We start from the raw sequence: 10,975 nt of genomic DNA, 5'->3' as shown, positions 1-10,975 counted from the left end.
TGTGTGTGTGTGTGTGTGTGTGTGTGTGTGTGTGTGTGTGTTAAGTGTCTGAGCCTGGATCTGAGCTCAGGTCCTCCTGGCTCTAGGGCCAGCACTCTACTCACTGTGCCACCTAGCTGCCCCCAAGACTTAACATTTCTGGGGCTCAGTTTCTTTCACTTTAAAAACAAAGGAATTGGACTTGATTTCTCAGGAAAAATTCAGTTCTAAGTCTACAATCTTATCCTTCTTTTCTCTGGGCCTCAGTTTCCTCCTCTGTAAAATGAGGGGCTTAGCCTCAGTGACTTCTGTGGTTCCCCCCAGCTCTTAATCTATGATCTTCTGACTCCTAAGACTTTTAGTGCAATGAGAGCTCACCCAAGATGGAATGGAAATCCTTGGAAGGGAAGGGAGCTCCATCTCTATGGGGGTTTTCAGGTAAAAGCTAGCTGACCCACTTCTTGGAAAGGATATTCTTTAGGCATGAGTTGGCCTAGATGACTTCTGATTCTCCTGCCATGGGAAGACTCTGGAATTCTCTATGCCTAAAAATCTCCCTCTTTTATTGTCTTATAGCATAATCCCTTCAGGACTCTTCTTTTGCATTTTCCATATTCCTTTCTTACTATGGATGTTTCTGTGCTTATCCTTTCCCTGGAAAGTTGTGAGTTTCTGGAGAATGAAATGGTTTCCTTACATTTGTTATACTCATAGACTAGGACAGGTCTTTGAACACAGCAGACTTTTAATCCAATAAATGTTTACTGGCAGCGTATACTCTTATACTTGATTGATATGTTGGTTAATTTTGCTTTTTCTCTCCTATTTATAATGATGATAATATTGGTGGTGATGATGATGGTGGTGATGATTGTCATGGTTAAGGTCATGGTCATGGTCATGGTCATGGTGTTGATGATAATAGTAGCTAGCTGGTTTAGCAGTTAGAATGTTGGAACTGAGATCCAGAAAACCAAAGTCCAAATCCTGCCTTGGATACTTACTAGGGGTCATGAAGAGGCAGGCATCCTTGAAAAAGTACAAACAACAGAAGATATGTCTGTGTAGAGGTCACTTAATCTTTTGTTCTCTGTTTTCTTTTCTGGAAAATCGAAATAATAATAACTAGGCAAGTAAAAATATTGCCTAAGTGTTCATTATGTCTTTAGCACCATGTAAAGCACTAGGGATATAAAAGTAAGCAAAAAGAAAAGCAGTTTCTGCCCTTGGGGTGTCAAGCTTTGAAAAGGGGAAAACGACACCCAGAATGGAGATGGAGCAGAGCTGAAGGTACCCTCCATGGGGAAATAGTGTTGAAGAATGGCTGATCTGGGCTCCCCTAAGAAGCAAAGGCCCAGGAGGAAGTCACCAATATGAGGAGGGAAAAGCAGGTTACCTTAGCAGAGGGATGTTCCAGGGTGAGAGGACTGCAGAGAGTGATAGATGCCCAGGATGAAGAGGCGGAGAAAAGATGCAGCAGAAGACTGTAGTGGAGTCATGGTGCGGAAGTCCAGAAAGTCTGGGTAATGTCAAAGCAACAAAAAGAGCAAATATTTAAATTTTATATTAAATTAAATTAACCTATGACCTTCCCTACAACCTTGGGGTACCTCTAGGTAATTCAATACATATGATTTAAAGCTCATTGGATTACCAACCAACCTCCATGTTGCATAATTTCCATTCACTTTCTCTGAGTATCTTGACACAAACAAATGCAGAAACTGTTCCATTTATGTTCAGTTCATTGATTCTCTGTCCTACTGCTGTATCCTCTCCAAACTGGACCAATAAAGACTGTTCCTGAGTCTAGGACCCTGAGCTCTATGCTCTCTTGGACCGTGTTTCTCGATCTTTATTGTCTTTTCCATCCCCCCACCCTCTGAATTTTTTCCAATTCCTGCTCTGGTAACAGGAATCAAATATATGTATCTATATGTGTTTTGTGTATGTGTACATGTATATAGGCATTTACATATATGTATGTGTACCTATACATACATACATACACGTGTGTGTAATATGTATGTGTGTATAGGAAAGGATGTGTCAGTAGATTCCCCTATTATTCGTTCTTGTGATTTACCAAACAATAAGTCCACTCCCTGACCAGTTCCAATAATCTTTCCATATGTTGTCTTTCCCTATAAGATTCTAACTTCCTTGAGTTTGGGATTCTCTTGGTTTTTTTTTTTCATATGTATCCTTTATACCTAGAATAATGTCTGATTGTAGACACTTAAAAATAATTTTTCATTCAATCAATAAATTAAACAAAGCTTTGGAAAGGGCAAACCCACTCACTCCTATCCCATGTATTCATGGATATTTTCCATGTCTTACTCAAATGTACTTTGAGTCATGACACAGAGAACTCAAAACCAGAGACAGAATTTGTCTAACAAATCACTAATGTTAGCCTAGTCATAACTACAACTACTATTTTTTTTTCTGATTAGGTGAATCAATTGAGGGGGTGGAGAACCACAAAGACCTGGGGAAACCATGAACATATAGCTAGAAATGTCATAGATCAAGGGGAGGAAAGACTTACTGGGGAGTTTGATATACAAAGTATGTCATATGGGAACTTCCTATTTGAATTAATGAATACTTTAGGTGTTAGACTCTATTATTTCTATATGACAGAAGATGTGCAAGTGTAGTCAGTACCATCCCTCTAATTTTGTCACCTTAGACCCAAAGTTCCTATCACCCGACCCTAGTTCTGTATGCTTTCAGGCAAATCTGGGGACTGAGAGGGGATAGCCTTGGGGAATAAGTGGGTCCTTTCAATTGTTTTGATTAATCTGTTTCATTTTCCCCTTTCTATCCCCAGCACTTAGCATAGTGCTTGGAACATAGTAGGTGCTTCAAAAAAATGTTCAATTGATTGAACTAGAATAATAAACTAATTTTATAAAAATCAATCAAAAAAGACAAAGAGGGACAGTGGCTTTTTTTTGCATTAGCAACTCTATTTCCAAGATAAAACCAAACAGTTGGAACTTTCCACTGAAACATCAAAAAGAAAATTTGAAACTTTATTTTGTTTTATTTTATTATTTTTCGGGAAGGTTTACAAAGTTGGAAAGAAGTTTTGTGAAGGATCATGTTTCTCTCATTCTTGGCCCTGGGTCCCCAAAGGAAGTGCCCAGATGCTCTGCTAAAAGGCTATGTTCCCCTAGTGGTGCCAATTTTGTTCCAAAGAGGGAGAGATTTCCTAGAACACACTTGGTCATGAGTAAATGTTTCTTTTGATTAACTCCTTTTTATTATTACTACTAATAGCCATGTAATGAAATTACCCGGATCTCAGGAGTGAGCCTTACCTCATAAGATATCTGGCCAAGGTCCCAGAGCTAAACTGTGGGTCTAAATATAGAATATTTCACACACACACACACACATACACAGGATATATGAAACATATGATAGCAATAATGGTTAGAACTGACTCTATCTTGGATCGTTATATAATTAGACAGATTACAGAATTCCTCACTTACATGGCCCCCTTCCCCACCTCCCTCCTTTAGCCTTCTCTGTTTGTACTTATATCCTGCCAGTCTCCTTTCTCCTGCATCTGTGAATCCAACCCCAATCTCCCAAATGGCCACTGCTTTATAATCATGCAGAGTTCATCATAATAATATCATTTATAGAGTATTTCAAGGTTTCCAAAATACTTTACATATATTATCTCATTTGAGCTTTAAAACAGCTCTGGGTGTTAGGTGCTAGTATCATTTGCATTCTATAGATGGTACCACTGAGGCAGACAAAAATTAAGTGATTTGCCAAGGGTTATAGAGATAGTAAGGGTCTGAGGCTGGTTTTGAACTTGGGTCTTCTGACTCCAGGTTTAGGCTTCTATCCATTGCCCCACCTGGCATGTGGTAAGTACTTAAGTAAAAGCTTGTTGATTTTTTAGTCAATCTCAAATATCCTCCTTGTTAAAGGGCCTCAGGGGACATCTCATCATCCAAAACATTTCCAAATGGTCTTTGAAACTTATCTTGAAGACTTCCAAAAAAGAAGAAACCATAAATCCTTCCCTACCCACCACTCAAAGCAGTAACCCACTTAATGAAAGCTTGAATTGTTAAGATGTTTCCTTATACCCAACTAAAAAGTAGTCTCCCTTTTCAACTCTCCTCACTCCATTATTCCTGGTTCTGCTCTCTAGGGCCAACTGACAAAGGTTAACAATCCCTCCTTCATCTGATAACAGTTCTGAAGACAACTAACATGCCTTCTCCCTCCACCACCCCCAACTCTCTTTCTAGGCTAACAATGTCTAGTTCCTAGGACACATCTTTTCTTTCCCCCCCAGCAAAAAAGTGATAGTCAGCACTTGAACCCAGAACCTCTGACCAATGCTCTTTCAGTTACTTTACCAAGTTGATTTTTGCTGGTGTTTAATTAAGATATGACCAGTCCACTTCATAGCTCAATGACTTCTTAGAATTGGGAAAGATGTTTTATCATGGAAACTGTTGTTATTTAGTTTTTTGGGTCCCATCCAATTCTTGATTTGTGACCCCAGTTGGGGTTTTTTGGGCAGAGATACTGGAGTGGCTCTCTATTTCCTTCTCCAGCTTGTTTTGCTAAGGATTAACTGAGGCAAATAGAGCTGAGTGATTTTTCCAGGGTCACAAATATACTAACTATCTAAGGCTGGATTTGAACTCATGAAGATGAGTCTTCCTGATTCCAAACCCAGTGCTGTCTATTCACCGAGCCACCTAGCTGCCTTATACCCCTGATCTCTCAAGAGGACCCTCCTCCCACACCTACCACAAGGAAGTGAATGCTCAAAAGCTTGGCATACTACCTTGAAGAAATTGCCAACCCCCTGTATATGATTTCTGTTCATGTGAGTCAGGGACAGCTAATATTTAATCTCAGAAGAACAAACTGAAATATATGCCCTTGCCATCATTCACAAACCCACAATTATTAGCATTTTGGAATCCTCAGGCAAAACCTCTCTAAAGTCTGGTTAATGAACAAATCAAGATCCATAGAACTATCTAGCAGGAAGGAATCTTAGTGAACACTGAGACCAAACCTTTCAATTTTTTCCAGGTGTTGAAACCGAGGCCCAGAGATGAGAACTTACTTAAGACTGTTTTTAGCAACTTCCCAATCTCCATCTCAAAATTAAGATTCGACACGGTGTAGTGAATGGAGAATAGGCTTTGATCGAGAAGATGTGGGTTTGGGTCCCACTTCAGACACATCCTAGCTGGAGGACCTGGACAAGCCTTTTAACCTCTCAGTGCTAGAGGCTAGATGTGTCAAAGATGCTGTGGGGCCCCCAACATTCCCAAGGGAGGCTGGGTCAGATTAAGCTATAATTGGGAAATATTTACCAAAATAAATTAATAAAAATAAAGATATAAACATATGTGGTTTTCTGAGTCAGTACACAGCCCACACTGATTTTTATATAAGGTTGTTTGTAGGCTCCTGTTTCCATTTGGGATAGACACCACTGCTCTACACAGCTCTAAAACTCGAAGAGAAGATACCAACCAGCATCGGGAGAGGGAGTTAGTTACCTTGTCCAGGAGGGACCTATGCTTGCGACATCAGGGAAGGGACAAAACAATCTAAGCCACATGACTTTTGTGGGTTATGTGAATCCTCCCAAGGCATAGTTGAGGTTATCCTTCAGGTCTTCCAGGGCTGTCTTCACATACGGGCAAATATCCAGAAAATAGGGATTAAGTGTTTTCTTGATCCAGTTGGGACAGATGCCTCCTGCTACTATTTCCTTCATCAGCAGGTGGTAGTCATCCTTCCTGGAGTAATTTCACTGCTTCTCTCTCATCTTTAATGAGTTGCTTAATCGTGCTTAGAGAGAAAATGACTAACTTCTGATAAATACTCTAATAAAGCTTATTCCTTAGGCATTTACAGGAAAGTGACCCACTGAAAATGTATAGCTGAAGCGTTAAGACATTCATTCGTTAGGGACAAAACGCACGTAGTCTGGGATGGGTATTTCATTCGATACTAGAAATACTTATTAAGCAGCTTCACCATTCTTAATTTCTTCCCCATTAAAATGAAAATTCTTTATTCCCCAGCTTCTGTATTAAATACCTTACTCTTCCTTCTCTGTCCTCTCCATCTCCTGGTCTTTCTTTCAAAAGAGATAATTTTGTAAAGTGCTTAGCACAGTCTCTGGGACAATAGTGCTGAATCAAATGCTTGTCCCTGCCCACTTCTCTGTGTCTCTCTTTGCACTGAGTAGGGGAACCTGTGCCATGGCTTGTGTCAAGCAGGCAAGCCTGTATTTCTGCCCCAGCTGAGGGACTGTTAGCTGCTTTCCAAGTGCAGACTCTTCTGGCCCCTGGGTTGCAAGTAAAGGGCTTAGAGAATTCTCTTCATATTCTGGGTTGTTAGGGGGGGGAGGAAGAGTTCCTGAAAGAAACCAAAGAGAGGCTCCAGTGGGAAATAAAGGAGACACTCAGTGGTCATCAGGAAGATGAAGAATAGAAAGGAAATAAGGAAGGCAAAAAAAAGAGAGAGCAATAATTAAAATTTTTAAACAAAAACAATTTGAAGTTCTTCCTTACTTGGGGAAGAGCAGGGAGGGAGAGAGAAATAAAGTGAGAAACAGAGACAGAAAAAGCAAAGAAATACAGAGATAGACATAGGGTCAGAGAAAATGAGGCAGAGAGACAGAGATAGATGGGAATTCTCTCCAAAGAACTAGAAGGTGTGTTCTCAGAAGGTGAGAGGTGAAATGTGGAAGAAGCAGCAGAGGAAGAAAGGTGGAGCAGTAGCAATTAGTGATTTTTATCTTAGGAATACTGAGGCAGCTATGGGTTGCCCTGATGACAATAACCAAGGATCTAATATTGTCTCAGATGTATCTAAGACACAGCAAAAAGCATATTTGACAACTAAGACAAACCTTCCTGAGGACGTGCACTCATTGCTTGTGCCTATCAAGCCCTCTTAAGGCCCTGTCCCAGGGTCATCTGTAATGCCTAATGTCAAGGCAGATTTCTCCACTGGGATCTTGTCCAACATCCAGACCATCTCTAATTTCAGACCACCCTCCATGAGTAAGATTTCTCCCACCTCCTGCCCCTCCACTCCCAGCATCTTCTCCAAGACAGGCAGGCATTCCTACCTCCTGATTGGCTACATACCTGTGCCTGCTTCAGCCTTCTGTGAAGTAGCTGTCTTAGGGCCTCAGGACACATCACTAAGTATCACAAGGTTTAAAATGGAGGAAGGCATAGAACCTTGGAATTACATGCTACCCTCAAAGGACACCTTTCCACCTTCTTATACTCAGCTTCAGATCACTTCTCACTGGTTAACCTTCTCCTGTCTCCACTCTCCACCTATCCTATTGATTCTGAATCTCTGAGGCTCTGGCTGAAAATACACAGACTGCACTCTCTTTATAAGCATACACCTCACCCCTACTCCTCCAGTGCCTTGCACTATGGAATTCCTATCCTATAATTAAAACAATTCCTTTAATCTAAGATTTCTTCCTTTCTCCTTTCATTTTCTGGTTCTCAATGAGATTTGGCTTCCCTCCTGATGATGCCATTCTCCTTACTGTCATCTCCATCACTGACCACACTTTCTCTCCTATACCACTGATCATGGAATGGGACTTGGGATGCTCCTTGCTTTCCATTGTGTAATGGAAATGCAAATTTAAAGATCTTCCCTGCCCCTAGGCTAAAGTGCACCTGGAGCCTGGGGTGGGAGGCTTGTTTTTCAGTAGATACTTTTTGATTGGCCAGTGGGTCAAGAGGGTTGTTACATTCTCTGAGCCAGGAGAAGGCTATATAAACCCTGATTTGAGGCTTTGTTTTGGGGCTCACTTTGAGAAGTGTTCTGTGATTTGATCAGATGAGACTCTGGGAAGCCATTATTGTTGAGAGCCCCACCTCGGCTTTGAAAAACCCAGATGTTGATTTGGTATAGATGTAATGCTTGGACAGTTTGGAAATCTATCTACTTGATCTGTTTCTCTGTCTTGATAATTTTTTTCTGTATACTCTGAAGTTCAGGGTACTGACCTTTTTCCCCTGAACGAGGTAAACAATACATATTTGACTGATTAAAGTAAGCTTGTTAACCCATTTTGAATTGCTTTCCTTTATCAAAGCAGATATAAGAACCTGTGTGAGCAGCCACCCTGGGGACACTGGGGTGCTTGCTGATACACATTGCCACTTCCAGATTCTCTTTCTTCCACCTTCACTACACAAACTCGCCTTTTTTTTAGGGTCAAGCTATCCACATTTATCACTTGATCCAGATGTTGGTGGCTGTTATTTGTCTATATCTTGGAAGGATTTCCCTTCCTTTCTCCATAAATTCAGTGTCTGGACCAGGGGAGGAGAACCTGTGGCATTGAGGCCACATGTGATCCTCTCCATCCTCAAATGTGGTCCTTTGAACACAATTTTCACAGAAAAAAATCCCCTTAATAGAAGGATTTTTTTCTGTAAAACTTGGACTCAGTCAAAAGGTCACATCAAAGACCTAGAAGGCCACATGTGGTCTTGAGGCTGCAGGTTCCCCATCCCTGGTCTGGCCTGTAATCTTTTTCTCTTCCCTATCTCTTTCCTTAATAAGAGGGATTTCAACATATGCATACTCTTACAAATGACCTAACATCCTTTAATGACTCAATTCCCGTGACCTATTCTTCTTCTAGGTATGGTCATAACCTTGATTTTTCCATCACACACAACTGTTTTATTTCTTTGTTCAGAAATTCCTTTATTTGATTATTATTCATCATTCTGTAATTACCTGTGCCTTGTGATGCCTAATCCTGCTATGTGTCCAAAATATCACCTCCATTGCCTCCACCACCACCCCTTTTTCCATGGTAATCAACCCTCCACCTCTGTACTATCATTCTTTCTGTTTCTAACCCCTTTGGTAAACTAGCTCAATTTTGTTCTATCTTACTACTATTCCAGAATATCTTTTTCTCCTTATTCAATTTCTTGTCTCACCTTGTCCAACCCCAACCTTAGATCACTATTACCATTTATGTCTTTCATTCCTATTCAAATGCTTTTGAAGGAAGCTTAAAAAATCCTGAAGTTATACTGATTGGGTCCACTACAAATTTATGACAAGTAAATCTCTACTGGGCCATTACTGTAGCAAAACAAACATCCCTTTCCTTCCTATTGACTCACCCCCTGGCACCCCCCCACCACCTCCATATCCAATCAATTGCCAAGTTCTGTCCAATTTAGCTCTTTAAATCTCTCATAGGTACTTCTTTTTCTCCTCTGGCACTGCCATCATCCAAGGCCAGGCCTTCACTTCACACTCGTACTATTGTAATAGGTTGCTGCCTGGTTTCCTCTGCCTCCAGTCTCACCCTGTTCTAGGTCATCATCTTCTACTCAATTACCGAATTGATCTTTCTTAAGCACAAGTCCAACCATGTCATACCCTCATTCAGTGAATTCCAGTGGATTCCTATTCTCCCCAAGATCAAATATAAATCTCCTCTATTTATTTTTAAAGTCCTGTATAGCCTCTGGCCTGCTGGGTATTTCTTGCACATGACTCTCCATCTCTTGGCTAAACATGTCCCCCATACACTCTCTCTCTCCTCTCTCTCTCTCTCTCTCTCTCTCTCTCTCTCTCTCTCTCTCTCTCTCTCTCTCTCTCTCTCTCTCTCCCTCTCTCTCTTTCTCTCTCTCTTTCTCCCTCTCCCTTTCCCTCTCCCTTTCTTTCTCTCTCCATATCTACATCCTGGCTTCCCTTGTTTTCTTAAAGTCTCAGCTAAAGTCCTATGTTCTGCAAGAAACCTTTTCCTGTGCTCCTTAATCTATGTCCTCGCTCTAAGATTTCCCCCAATTTATTCTGTATTTATCTTGTATTTACATAATTGTTTGCATGTTGTCTCCCTAATTAAACTCCTTGAAATGAACTCCTTGAAAGAAAGGACTGTTTCTTTCTTTCTTCACATGCCCACAGCTTACATTGCCTGGTATATATTAGGTGCTTAATAAATGTTCACTGACTTTCTGTTTCTAACTTTCTTGCTTCCCCTCAATTATCCCACAACAGCACTTCCCCTACCCTATCAGCTGAGTACTTTGTCTTCACTGAAAAAAAAAATGAGAACACTCCCCAAGCACTTCCCCCTTCTTTCCTTCTTATATCATTCCATTTAAACATCTTCCCCCAACACCCCATTCTTCACTACAAATAGGAATTCATTCTTTTTTGCTAAGGGTAACCCTCAATATGTCTCCACGACCCCATTTCTTCCCATATATTTCAGCTGATTGCCCCATCTTATCATTCATACTCTCTCTCTCCTATCTCCAATCTCTCACTATCTTCAGACTCTTTCACTTCTGCCCCCAAACATGTCTATCTCTCCTTTATCCTAATAAACAAACGACCAGACAAAAGTCAAGTTGATCCAGGACTCCGATCGCTTTTCCCTATTATCATCTTATGTCTCTTTGCCATGGTTAAACTCCTTGAGAAAGCCATTTCACTTTGTGTCTTTGCTTTTCCCTCCTCTACCTTGATTCTAAAATCTTTGCAATCTGTCTTCCTCCCTCATCGTTTTACTAAATCTGCTTTCTATAAAGTTGCCAATGATCTCTTACTTGCCAGATCAAATGTTCTTTGCTCAGTCCTCATTCTTCTTGGTCTCTCAATTGTTTTTGACACCGATGGTCACCACATCCTACATATTTTCTTCTCTCTAGGTTTTTGTGACTTTTTTCTTTCCTATTCCTTCTCCCTATCTGATCATTCCTTCTCATACTTATTTTGGAGGTCTTCATTCAAATTATGCACACGAAGTGTGGGTATCCCCAAGGGTCTGTTTTGGATCCCCCATTTTCTTCTTATAGCCTATACTATCTCACTTGTTGATCTCAGTAGCTTCTACAGGTCTAGTTATCATCTCCATGCAGGACTCCCACATGTATAAATCCAGCTTTAGTCTCTCTTCTGA

Source organism: Petaurus breviceps, unplaced genomic scaffold (genome assembly GCF_028583685.1).
Source record: "Petaurus breviceps papuanus isolate PSGF00001 unplaced genomic scaffold, PetGlider_PUasm1.0 139, whole genome shotgun sequence".
NCBI lineage: Eukaryota > Metazoa > Chordata > Mammalia > Diprotodontia > Petauridae > Petaurus > Petaurus breviceps.
The sequence above is the reverse complement of the archived record's forward strand: the minus strand, read 5'-3'. Positions refer to the sequence as shown.